General features: G+C 41.2%; 1 protein-coding gene across 1 annotated transcript in view; it reads left to right on the top strand.

Moving 5' to 3' along the window:
* Positions 1 to 739: 739 nt before the first annotated feature.
* Positions 740 to 14,214, top strand: part of LOC134883144 (nuclear receptor coactivator 3-like) — a 28,527-nt gene continuing 15,052 nt past the window's right edge. The window contains 1 exon segment of the mRNA XM_063911348.1: positions 740 to 833. The gene's annotated coding sequence lies outside the window, so the exon portion shown is untranslated.

Below are 14,214 nucleotides of genomic sequence, written 5' to 3' on the forward strand. Positions count from 1 at the left end.
GTAAAACTAGTGTGCCTGAGAGATCACCATGGAGACAGTTTCTACCATCCTCTGTGGATACTCAGGGCCGATGGCTGCTCCACACCCTTCAATTAATAAATCTGACACTGGATACAAAATGTGTTGGACATCAGGCTGCACATGTTGGCATCTAAGTGAGTGGCATTTCCAAAAATAATTGCAAGGTACTTAAAAGGCAATTGTGTTGCAGCAGATAGAGTGCCTGTTTAACATTATGGAGACTATAAATCACATTTGCAAATTAAAATTTGCTCATTATATTTATTTCAGTTAAACACATCCATCAACCAGTCAAATTGCTTTTTTACACTGTTGTGCTTTATAATAAGTCAACCATCATACAATGTGTTTCCTTTAAAAACATTCCAAATGCCCAATTGGGTTCTTTTAAAAACAATGATTCATTTATTTACATTTAGCAAAAAATATCGTTATACTTGTGTGTAAAATGAATAACAGTATAATGTAATACTCTAGGGGTCTGATAAGTCATTTGCATAAAGCTGCTTTCCTGCCGGCCTATAAATAAGTTTTTAAATCTCTCCCCTAATAATATCAGTGACTGCTGCTCATATCGCCTATGGGTATTGGTCTACTTGTAGTTCGTATAAAGAACGTGTCCAACGGTTTGAAGCACCCTTCAAAGGGAGAGCGCCTACATTACCCAGAATCCTTTTCGCTCTGCTTACAAGCTGGCTCCCTCCGCTCGGGGAGTGTTTCGCATTTAAACAAACACGGTCCTGCCGAAGATGGCGGAGAGTTTGTAGAGGCGTAAAAAGAAACTGCTCCACTCAATGAAAGCGTCGAAGCCGGTGAGTTTTCTGCAGTGAGTTTATATTTCTGTTACACATAAGTTTTGAACAAGGACTGTAGTGTTTGTTTGGAACGTGCACATTGGTCACAGAGAGACAGTCGGTGTTGCTCCGCTTCCGAGCAGGCTGTGGTTTTTAAGCTACCGTGATACAACGAGCCACCTTACCGCTGTATGTGTGTTGTGGAAGATCTGTAATGATATGAATGGCTCTTAAACTCAATAACAATAACAGACTATTTTACGTTAAACCAGACATGTTGATTTGCCATTCTTACCGGTTTTCCTTTTGCTACAAAGTTTACGAGATACAGGCGCTCTGATTCACTGTAGCCTAACGTTAGCTGTTAGTGCTCCACACTGATATGAGTGAAGTCGTTTGTGTTTAAAAACATAGATGTTAACTTTGGAGAGACACTGGGCTGTGTTCAGCGTCCAAAACACTATACATGACCTTTGGGAACTGTTTTTTCCCTTTTGTTCACTAACAGTTTCGGTACACACGGGGCTGCAGGAATTGTGTGTGTTCACAGCTCAGCGTTAGTTACACCGCAGTCGTTTTCTTTGCTGACAAAATATAATTGTTTATTGGTCATTTGTTACGGTTGTTTAGCCTGCAACGTGAATGTAACGCATGGTTACCTGGTTTTAACACCATGCATATTCCTCTTTGATATATTTTGCACATACTTGCACTTTAAAACATAAAATACTGCAGTTAAAAATATATATATTGTCATATATTCGTGTACTATTATTTTTGTATATTATTTAGTGTAAATACTTGTTTTCATTCTTATTTCATGTTAAATCTGTTTTTTTAATGTATATATTATTCTTTTATAATCGTTATATTTTTTACCTTCTCTTACAACTTATTTTCTTGATTTTTTTTAATCTTAGCACCAACATACACCAAACCAAATTACTCGAAGATGTACGCAATAAACTGGATTCTGATCTGCATTTTGGTGTGGAATAGTTAACGTACCATTAATTTGCGGCAAACCATTTAAGCTAAAAGAAAGATGCAAAAATTGTGCTTTTTTATAAAATACGTTTTTGTAATCTTTGATACATTTCTTATGATAACCAGCTGCAAAACCACCTTGTATTTCCACTGTCCTCCACTGCTGACACCAAACTTGAACGGACTAGCTCACTCTGGCTTGGAGAATCCTCAGCATCTGTTATTTATTTGCATAGCTGTAGTGAGATTATGCATCCATGATTGTAATGGTTGGTATAATGGCCCATCACAGGATGATAAATGTTGCTTTTCACCGCTGATAAATCATATTTAGGTGCATGATGTGTGTGAGGGTGAGACAGGCAGACTGGCTGAAGGAGATGGATGTGTTTCAGTGCAGGGGAGGATGATTCCTCTCAGGGTTCAGGTAGAGTCCAGGTTTGCTTTCCCTGTACTCGACAAGCTGCACGCTGAGTATTTGGGTGGTAAGAGGACATTCTTGAAGAGCGTGCTCATGTGTACGCAGACAATGAGGAGGTAGGTTAGTCATTCCACTGAAAAGGTTGAGGTCTAGGTGTGCTGCCGCTTACTACGCCTGGGGCCATCCCTGCCAATACTTGCAGGTATTTACAGCTCAGTGTCCACGTGAGAGATACTCATAACCGTTTGCTGTTTTTGTCAGATTACTACGCGGTATAGCTGCTAGGATGTCGCTTACTGATGAATGTTCCTGTTTGTATGATTTCATGCAGGCCAATCAATAAAAAAGCTGCAATATCTCACTAATGGGAGCATTTAAATGACAGGCAGCTGGGAATAACAAGGGAGAATGGTGCAGTCGTCAGATGAGCTAACTTTTCTTTATTTTGAGTCTCATGGAATGCCATTACTCAAGGTATTTTTGTAAGTGGTAGAATGACCACTGTGGGAACCTGTCCAACGAGCTGCTTCTGCTCATATTCTTGGCAAATGGAGCCCGCTGTCCCCCATTCTCTGTCCCTTTATCTCCCACTTTCTTTCTCCCTCACACAGGGTGTCAGGCTGCGTTAACAATGAATCAATCTTTGGGGGGATTCTTTGACTGCAGATGGGGTGAAGAAGTGACTGGGATGCATGGCTTTCGCTCTTTGTCTGCCGGCCCCTGTGCTCTCAATAATTCATTAACTTATCACCTTTTCTCATGGGACTGGGAGAAATCTCTCTCTGGTGGCAGATTCTTACATCAGATTGCCTGATTGATAATCGAATGAGCGCACGTTTAGTGGCAGATTCAGTTATAACTCATCCAGGTTTACTCTTCATGGCAAACGTCCTATCCAAAATATTCGTAGAAATATGTTGTTGTGATGCATTTACCAACAGGCTAAGCGAACAAAATAATATGGGAGTCGTGAGTCAGATAATGCACAGATGTACAGATATTCTTGTCTGTGACATCTTCAGCTTCTGGGTAATCTTTTCAATTCTGCTTGTCTAATGATTTTTCACTCCTTTATTTCCAGCCCATTGTATTTTACACATGTGTGTAGATGTATATGGAAGCACTTTCTTGGAAACCAGTACGCTTAATTGGGTTAAATACTTAAAAACCATTTGAACATTTATTACATTTTTCCTGATATTTAAGTCTTGGGTAAATATTTCTGCTCTGTGTTTCCTGGAGTTTAATACTCGCTGGTATCACAAAGAAGGAGGAAGAATAAGTGAAGAGCTTGCCAGTTTTTTTGATAACTGTCTCTAATATGTCTTTGTCAAGCTGCATTTTTGCGTCGGTGATGTCTGAATACACAGCATTCTTCAAGTGTTTCGTCACTGTGTGTGTCTAAAGAGAAACCGGGAGATGGAGATAATACGTTTCGTTACGAGTTGCTGCCAATCGATCATGTGGTATGTGTTCAATTTAAGATTTATGTGTGGGTGAGCAGTGGCTCTGAGAAGAGTCTTGATAACACACGGAGCTGAAGGCAAAGCCTGAGTGTTTACCCTAGTTGAAATATGACTCCTCGGCCATAGTGCCTTTTTGTTAGGCAGCAGTACAGGTAGAGGTAGAGGAGGGTTAGTCAAGGAAAACACCAGAGCTCTGGAAGATAGCTGGTAGCTAGTACTGGTCATTCAGGTAGAAAATACACATTTATATTCATTTTCCTTTTTAATGGCATCAGGATCTTTTTTTACAGGATGCCATTTAGACTTTTACTTGTTATCCGAAGCTGTTTTACAATCACGGTTTAAATAGAGTTTCATGTGGTCATCTCAAGCTGTGTAAAACATCCTGTTTAGACCCCACATCTCAAGGTCACTCACCCAGTGACAGCGGTCCAGTTTTGTGTTGGTTGACATGCACAAACACAACCCCCACACTTCTCAATTGGTGGTCAACAGGTAGGTTCTGCCTATTTCTGGAGGGCTAAATATAGAAAACTCTGCTCAACAAGACAGTCGTGTTTCCGCTGCTAAAATATTTACAGCTACTTCGCCCCAAACAAGTGAGAGTGAGAATATGAGAGCTGCCGGAGCCAGATTGTTGTTGACTAGTCAGAGGAAGCCAGACAGCCGGCCCACTGAGTCCAAAGTCAAGCGGCGCAGTTTGCACTATCGAGTCTATTGGAAGTCACATCTCATTCATCCCCTCGGTCCCCTCTTCTTCAACCCTGAGGTAATACCCAAGTGTTAGGCTAGCTCAGCCATATGTGAGCCATGCACACTTCTGAAAGCCAAACGGGCAGCCTGAAGCAATCATTGCACCCAATTCTAGTTTATAACCAGCAAGGATTTGGAACAGTTCACTCTCTGTAGTCCTCGATGATTGGAAGAAGGCAAGAGTTTATTAGGGAAGGGGGTGCCAAGAGCTTTGTCCCCCCCCCACCCCCTTCCTTGCCCTTCCTCTTTAACTTCAACTCCCCCTTTAACTTTCGCTCCCCCAGCTGAAGAATGCTCGTAAAACGGGTTCACCTGAACAAGCCAGTGGGAGGGTAGCTCCCTGGCCTAGTTTTGTTACCATTGTAAAATGTTAGCAAGACCTTGTTTGTGTTTTGTTTAGGGCCCCCTTTTATAAAAAATAAAAAAATGCTTTGGGGGGGGGGAGACAGCAAGGGTGAAAAAAAGTTTGGTTTGTGAGATAACTGCTACCAGATGCTCCCTCTGTCTGTTATTGAGGAGAAAGAGAGGTTGGTAAAGAGAGAAGAAAGACACCCTGTCAGCTCTGGATGAACTTCTCAACTGCTACATGGAAAAAAATCCATCTTCTCCCTGTCTGCAATTTTCTCGTCCAATGAATCCTCCATTTAAATACAAAACAAGATTAAAAAGGTGTGTATTTTTTCAGGGAAAATTATTACTTTGCAACGAAAACAACGAGGGGAATTTGGCGTGGGCGACTACAAAGTGCACATGTTCCAAAATGTCACCTTCGCTGCCCTCAATGCTCCTTCTCCTGTAATCGAACAGTGTCAAATGGTTGGTTGCATTTATTCCCTCCTTTTGTTTACATTGCGTTCCTCTCCCTCTCTGTACATTTCCAAGATGAAACAGTTGGATGTTGGACCTATGTGGCAACGAGGTGTGGTTTCTGGGTCTGTCTGGATTGAGAGGCAGCTGTGGCTGGCATGGCGCTGCTGTTGCAAGTTGTAAGAGGATCCATGCGCGATGTGACCGTGCAAGCAGGGATTTAAGGGGCTCTGCGTGTCTCCTGTCTTATAGTTCACCTGTAATTTAAACGCTGCTTTTCATTAAAATAAATTACCGCAAATTGCAGCGCGTGTGCAGACACTTGCTCACGGCACAGTGCTAGAGATTTCTTCCACAAATTGGGATTTTTTCTTTATTGCAGCCTTGATTTCAAAGAAGAGTCGAGTTGTGAATGAAAGACTTCAACGCCATCGTTAAAGGCTCCAGACTTACTACAGCATGTCAACACTGGCAAGGCATGTGTAAGATCATTCAGTACTATCCATTTTTTCCTACAACACTCATTTCTTAATTGGACAGATTTTTTTTCTCTCTCCTTTCTGGATAAAGTGGAAAATGTTTGCTGCTCCTCGCTCTGCCTGGTGACGTCACCTCTGAGTATGTGGCTTGTTGTTTAGGCAATAAAAAGGTTGCCTCCTGACGGTGCCACATCACCTAAAGTTTTCACCAATGCATTATTTTGTATACCAGATAGCAATCACAAAAGTGAGCAATTAGTCCTATCCAGTATTTTGTGTGTAGGTGGTTCCATTTTTGGCAAGTGACCGACATGTTTCCATTCGGCTTGTTTCTCGTGGTGCTCGTATTCGCTCATTTGATTGCCAATGCCGTCCTGGAACAAGTGATTCTATACGACGACTGCGGTACGACTATAATAGGAGACGTTCCTGGTCCCTGTTCAATTTGCACCAGCGTCTGTATTACCCTGTTCCATGTGGCTCCCCTTGTATACAGCAATTTATGAGTTTGAATTTAAATAGAGATGGCAGAGTTTGACACTTATGGGGGCCAAACACACAGTAATAAGATCCGTGTAAGTGTGTATTGTCGCCATGTGGGTGAAGTCATCCCACATGGTTTTTGAAGGATTCAATGAATAATGTATAGTAGTCATAAGGGGTGTTAGAGAGTCAGTATGGGATACAAGGTTTACAGTTCAATCCTTACAATAAAAAACTCAAATCTTGACGTTGTAGAGAACATGGAAAAAACGTTGTCTTTACGACTTCATTCTTAAAATGTTAATATAAATAAATGTGAGATAATCTCTTCAAATCTTTCCAATCACATTTACTTAATAATGAACAAAAGAATGGAGTGGATTCAAGGACTGACTGAGCACATGTTTTCAATTTGGATTCATATTTAAAATGTTATGTTTTGGTGTGTAGTTGTTATGTTGAACAGTACAGTCCACGTCATTTGGTTTGGAGATAGGCAGGATATAACTGAGCTCTGATGCAAAAGTCTCACTAGTCCAAGCACGATCAACGTTCAGTGAATACAATTCTGCAGATTGACCGCATTGATTTAGTCTATGTTCAGATTTAGTTTAACAATTGATCAGAAATGGGTAGAATTGGACTGGTAACATACTGAAGGCTGCAATACAGTTACACATAAATGCATTATTTTCAAACACTCAAGTCTAAATAAAAATCTGTCAGATCTGCACAGTTCCCTGCCTCCCGACAAATACACAAAGTTATGTGATTTTGTTGTTGGAGCAGTGTGTTGACCATGAGTTTTTTTTGTTGCCGTGTGAAAACTAATAAGGCACTTTGAATTAAAGGCCGGCGTGTGTCAGCCGGAACAGCATGACTCGTCCTTTGCCCACTGCCTTACAGTGCGAGCGACTTTGATTAGCAGTGCAGGCTTAATCACTCAGCAGATGGGAACTGAGAGCAGTGTGACCAAGACAAAAACAAACCCACAGTTGGATTATGGCTCGGCGTGTGTTTGTGTGCGTCAGGTCACTACTGATTCTGATTCCTCAGTGTTGTGATACAAGCCCAGCAGCGCTCCTCATCTCTTTTTCTCCCGTTCGCCTTCTCTGTGTGTCTTAAAGCACTTGTGACCCCTGTATCCAGCCTGTCCTCATAAGTCATTGAAACAAGCTTTTAATAGTGTTAACCTGAACTGAGCGCCATGTGGAGGGCAGGATGTGTCGCAGGCTCTGTCAGGCATTGTCGATTAAGACGTAAACAGAATGAAAACCAAAGAGTGGAATATTACACCATGTCGAGTGTACGAGGATTGGTTTGTGTTCAATACATTTAGACACATTAAACATAATCAGCGTTCAATTCCACTCAGAATAAAGACACATTTTTAGTTTAATTGTTTTGTTCTTTATTTGTTATGGTAAGTTGTTTTTCACCATGGGATAAAAGAAACCAAGTATTGATGTTTTTCCAGAAAAGCATGGCTGCGAAGACAAAAAAATCCCAGTCCCTCTCCGTCTCTCCGTTACCCCTCGTACCTCTTTTCTGGAATCTTTTTCACCTAGGCTCTGTCAACACGTGAAACTGGCCAGTTGAAAGAAAGGAAAAGCAGTAGTAAAGGGAAAAATGGGAGATGGGAGGGGGTGCAGTTGTGAAACTGGCGTCAGACCATCTTTTGAGTGGAATTCTTTGTGCGGGTCAAAGTTCAGGCGCCGCAGCGTGGCGCTGTGATTGGCTGAGGAAAGGTGAAATGAAAACCACAGTAAACTTTTGACCCCGGCGCAGGAGCTCTGCAGGAACGCCCAGCCCCAGCTCTGGCGTGGTGGAACAGAGCCCGCTCTCTTCCTGTGTTTACTCCACCAATCCAACAGGGACGGTGGGGAGAGGACGAGGAGGAAAGGGGGAGGGAGCACACACAGAAAGAGAGGGAGGAGGGAAAGACACAAGAGCGAAAGGGAGGGAGGAAGGGAAGAGGGAAAATCGTCAGAGCTGCGCTGCAGTCTGAAAATGAAAATCTGCTTTTTTACACAGTGGGAACGTGTTCACGAACACTGCTCCTAAAAAGTTAAAACCAGGCAGCAATTCTTCAAATCAACGTGATATCATTACGGATATATTTCCAAAATGCAATTACAATGTTGACATATCTCCACCCTGAATTATCTGAGGCTACATGAGATTTCTCTTCTTCACCTCCATCAGCTGCTGAAGATGTAAATGTTATCAGAAGAGTCAATATGGCGGCCGAGCAGGCCTTGGCGCTCTGGCTCTCCAGATAAAAGGCTGTTTAGCCATTGATTAATGATCTAATTTCCATAATATTAGCCTTGTGTGATCACAGCCTCCTGCATTTTGTTTGGCCGCTGTGGCCTTCCCGCTGGACGATGCCTCTCTTATCTCCTCGCTCTTCACAGCAACATGTCAAGCTTATGGAAAATGAAGAGTGCTGTTGGATATTTAGCTGGCTGGATATATTCCCGCGTGCGACCTTGCCTGCTCCTTTCGGTTCTTTGTCTGTATTAATGATGGATAGTTGTAAGAGATGCATGTGTGAAAAACACACACACACACACACACACACACACACACACACACACACACACACACACACACACATACACACACACACACACACACACACACACAGTGGAATCTGCCATGTCTTTGTTTCCACCTTCATTTATTTTCCCTGCTTTTTCTACACCATGCAGTTTGTGTGAGAATAATGGGAGATGCACACGCAGCTCAGATGTGTGTGTGTGTGTGTGTGTGTGTGTGTGTTGTGTGCTGGGCATGGGTGGGGGATGTTTTATTTTTTCTATGGGGAAAAAGCAATACATATGAAGGCAGTTTCGCTCTGCTTTGAAATATCTTCTCCCCCCCTCACCACATTCATCTACGGGCATCATGTACACGACAAGTTTGAGGAAAAAGCCACATAGACAAATAAATGTGCCCTTGTAAAATTATTTTGAGACATTTCCTAACATGATGTGCGTCAACAATACAGTATGTGTTTTGCAGTGGGAACGAGTCGCAGATGAGCTAAGCAGTGTTCATTTTTTTGTCATTTCTGCCTTATTTCAATCTACAGAGATTTAATACCAATATTATCTGATTTGGGAGCTGTTTAAATGTATAGGACAGCTTGGTTCTTGATTGGTCAAGTTATGCACCTTTTAATGCTTTTCTGAAATACTTCACAAACTCCTTTAAGCTTTTGAGAGTGTGTGTGTTTCTGTCCTCCTTCCAAACTCCACCTCCCTGGTTTGCGTCACCACCATGGTTTTTGAAAGGTGCGCTTTATTCCTCTGTGAACTGCTCCTTGTGTGACTTCAACTCTGACTCGTTGAGGCCTTTTCATTCGCCAAACTTATCTAAGTGAGTTCATTTGGTAAATTACACAAGTTTGGCTTTGTATTTGTTTTTATTTCTGGCAGTGCCAATTTGCAACCCTTGCGTGCTTTGAACGGATCATCACATCATAGCCATGGAGGAATAAAGAGGCAGAAACATCTTGTCCCATCACCAGACACACGCAGAAACAAAGCCTGTGTTTTCGGTCCTGTTTTTTTTGAGCCTGGAATTTCACAGCTGCCTCGGCACCTAAATGGAGGATTTCTCCGAATAATTTACAGCTTCACTTTGTTCTTTTCAAAATCCACACTTGTACACACATGCTTGACATATGTCCTCTTCATCCCCGTCACTGAATCGCATCGTGCCACTAGACCTCCTGGCTCCAGTTGAGTCGCTGTAGCCCATGTTTCCATTGAAATCACGTGTGATGTTGGCAGCATACAGGCGTGTAAACAATGTTCACCAACAAAGAAGCATTTGACTCTATGCTAAAATGTTTGCTCCAGGAAGTTATCATTTTTTTTCAATTAAGTGGGAATCCCCGAACTGTCAGGATGATGAATGGTTGCTAAACAAAGCAAAATATGTTTCTTAATTATATGAAGCAAAACCAGTAATGTCCTCTATGGTTCCTTTTGTTTTTCCTGCCCTCATGCAAGGGGAAAAGAATGATTGGCCTAAAGTTCACTGGGGTCAAACACTAAAAGTGCTGTGGCAATGATGTTTTACTAACTTACAGGACCTTTTTGATTCCAAATGTTAAGTTATTTTCGGTTGCTTTCATTGTCTGTTCATCCACAATGCAAACAGAATGATGGAGCTTTATTTAATTAAAAAACTAAAGGGGAGAAAAGTGTAAAAACAGGAGAAATTATTTTCAGATTTGATTGACATTACTTCTTCTCGGTGACTGCTGACTGTTACCTATCTCATCTATACGGGGCTTGCTGAATTGAGAAAATAAAGAAATGGATTTAATATACTTTTTTTTTGTAGCTTGATTGTGTGGTATTAATTGTGTATTCATGGGCATTGTGCAAAGACACCATTCAATTTTCACTGGAAACTATTTGACCAATATTTGTAGTTGCCCATAGGTCCATCTTGAAGAGGTTTTGATTTAATTACACAAATTAAATTGTATGTATTTAACAAACTTCACAAGTGGCTCCTAGATAACTACGCCTTTTTTTGGGTCTATTATTAAGTGTAAAATTACAACCAGCTTTTTATTCAGCAAAGTAATCTATAATCAGAATCAGTTTTATCACCAAGTAGGTTTACACGAAGGAGGAATTGGATTTCGTACAAACGTTTTTCAAAGTTAGATTTTGCAATTAAACCAATAAAGTGTGCAGGGCTGACGAGTATATCTTTAAACCCACTACGTTTCTTAGAATGGGAAGGATTTTACACTCATTTGAATATACAGTGAGTAGTATAGAAGTGAATATGTTAAATAGTCACTTTTTTTTTCATGTTATGAATGAATGAAGTGCCCTGTTCACAAATCTGAAGTCTGTACATTTAGATTCAGTCACACAAGGCTTTAGAGTATCTCAGGATCTGGTCTCGGACAACAGCATTGAGTCTGGGGTCTGTGAGCTCCAGTTGCTCTCAGTTGCCGGCTGTCTGCTCAGCAGGAGGCGGACAAGTTCTTTGAAGCAAAACAGGAAGTCATTCTCTCCTCTTGTTTCTTTTTTGCTCTTGATGTCCCAAACTTAAGTGGACACCTTTTTTGTTACTTTATGACTGTGTCTGTGGGTCTGTGGGTGTTTCTGAGTGTGAGTGCAGTCATGATACTAAAGTAGCTCTTGTCTTCCAACAGTTTAAAAAAATAATGTTTTTCAGTTGATTTTTTGCAGTTTATTCCTAAAAAGCTAAAGCTGTATCTCTGTTACACACATTTATAGTAAAGGAAGTGTGTGCACATGTGCTTGGGCCGTGCTTTTAAGGGACTTTAGTTGTGTGTCCCACTCTGTCTGATCTTTGTTTTGGGTGGGCCGGTGTTTATTGTTGGGCCTGCCACTCATTGTCTCAGGGAGCTCAAGTTGCAGGTTTTATTTCAGGCGGAGCAGGAATGTCCTCTTCACTATTCTGGTCCTGACTGACTGACGCTGCTGCCATTATGGCCACCAGCCAAACGCCTGTGTGTCAGAATAATGATCTTTCTACAATAGTGACTGAAGTGTTTTGATTCTACAGAAAATGCGGTGTCATTCACCACCAGAAGTGTTTCCCCTAAGTAATCTCATCAGCATCTTATCTGTTAGAGAACAGGCTTTTGGAGATCCTCATTGGCTCTCTGGCTGATGGTTGGTACGCACACAAAAAAACAACATTCCTTAAGGAGCTCATATTGTCCATTCAACCTTTTCAAGCAAAGAGTCCATTTAACTGCACAGTTTTCAGCTAGTTAAGCAAGCTAACACACACACTTTTGGCTGCGTTTCCATTATGAGTTTTAGCCAAGCCCCCGGGGAAGTGAGCATGCCTTTTTATAGCAGATTTTTCATAGTAGCTGAACTATGCTACCACAAAAAGACCATTAACTTAGAATGGGAAAGAGACATCTGTAAATCAGCAGATATATTTTTTAAAAACTAAATGAACTACCCAGTACGAACACTTAAAGATTTCTTAAAATGATTAGGTCCTTAAAGTCGTCTAAATAAGCTAAAAGCTGAGTCTGGAGTTTATTTAGGCGAAACCAGCTGTGGATCGGAGTCCCAAATTCCTGGTAAGATCTTGGTATTTTTGTACCCAACACTGAGGACATTTTGGATTCATGTACCACTACCTGCGGGTTTGAGTCCTGTCTTGCTCATCACCTCCAAACCAAATGCAAAAACTGCGATATTGTTCTGTAAAAAAGAGTCTTTGTACACCTAAAGACTCTTTCAGGCTAAGAGCTTTTTCCTTATTTACGCTGTGATGAACTTCCTCGTTGGTGATAAACAAGATAAAACAACTATTCTTAACAATAGGAGATATCATAACTGCTTGATCTATTGAAACTCCAAGTCATCAGTCACCTGCTGTAAATCACTGTGAGCAGCAGGTGCCCCTCGTTTCAAGTTCTCAGGAGTGATGTATAAGAAGGCTCATCAATCCTCATTTTCCCATCATAACTCAGTGCACTCAACACCGAGACGGTCTGAAATCATTTCCTCCTTCACTCATTCAGGACTCTCTAAATGACAGATACTTAATAGTTTGGCGAGAAGTTAAATTGAAAGTTCTGCTGCTCACTGATCATTTGTGCGTTATCACCGTGAGGCGTAGAGGCGTGTCATTTTATAGATTCTGACAATCATTTGTGAAATGTAGACCAAAAGCCAAATGACTGACAGTAAATATAGAGTATGAAATCATAACTACGGAGTGTTTTGAGACACAGATGCATGCTAGCCTTCCAGGTAAAACCAACAGCCCATAACTTCACTTCTCTACAAGGATTCTAATCGGCAAACGATCAATTTTGTCCCTTTTTTGAAGTCTGTCTTGTGTTTACAGATACTGCTTTAGATTACTAAAGTACTTCTTAATAAAAACGTTTTTAGATTAACTTAATCGAGCACAATCTGGGAAAAAGCTGCATGTTAACAAGTCATTTCACACGAGTTAGAAGTAAAATAGAATATAAATTAAACATTAAATATATCAACAGTAGAAAAGGCATATCTGTAGAGGTTGTCAATTGAATACACATGATAAATAAGAATAAGTTAGAATACAATATAATGACGAAACCAACGACTAACAAAATGCAAATGTTGCATAATTTATACAGTATGAGTGCAAACCAGTAGCAGTTTTCTAATTTATATTAAAATGCAACGAGGAATCAGTCTAGGTCATACTTAGTTTTTTATAACAAGCAAATAACAAACAGGTCGTTCAGTGTTTAATCTGTCAAATGTCAAATATCCATTTCCAGCAGTATCTACATTTGTTCTAATGGATACCCAGCAGTGCCCTCTGTTCTCCCCTCCCCCTCCCTGTTCTCCCGCCTCCTCCCCCTCTTTATTCCACTCAATCTGCCTTGACTCCTCCTCCTGCTGCGGACCATATTCACACTAGTGCTTATATCCCCCCCCCCCCCCCCCCCTGGTTTGAATTACATTTCCCTTCCTGAAGTTACTGGTGTGTATTTGTTCATGTGTCCGTAAAGAAGGACACAGAAACACACACTTTAATAATAGTATTGGACATAATTAAGGATGCTACAACGCTTAAAGATGCCCGTGTATTATTACACGCTGCTGTCTCACCCTGGTTTTTGTGAATTGGTGATCTGCTGTGGTGTTTGGAAGAGCCGGGTCAGAATTATTAAGCAGTTTGTGTTTGGACAGTTGACGGACAGGGAACGCTTTTCTCTCTTTCTCTGCGTTAAATTATTCAGCCGCAGCATTAGCTCAGTAGCAGCTTGGCGTTTAGGCCTGATGTGATCAGTGGTCTGTGATGGAGGATCAAACACACACACTCGCAACACGTACTGTACACACACACACACACACACACACACACACACACACACACACACACACACACACACACACTGGGCAGTGAAAGATGCAGGCTTGCAGCTTCTGTGATGAATGACTTTTTTGACAACATAATACATGGTAGTTTTTTTT

The sequence above is a fragment of the Eleginops maclovinus genome, chromosome 20, assembly GCF_036324505.1.
Source record: "Eleginops maclovinus isolate JMC-PN-2008 ecotype Puerto Natales chromosome 20, JC_Emac_rtc_rv5, whole genome shotgun sequence".
NCBI lineage: Eukaryota > Metazoa > Chordata > Actinopteri > Perciformes > Eleginopidae > Eleginops > Eleginops maclovinus.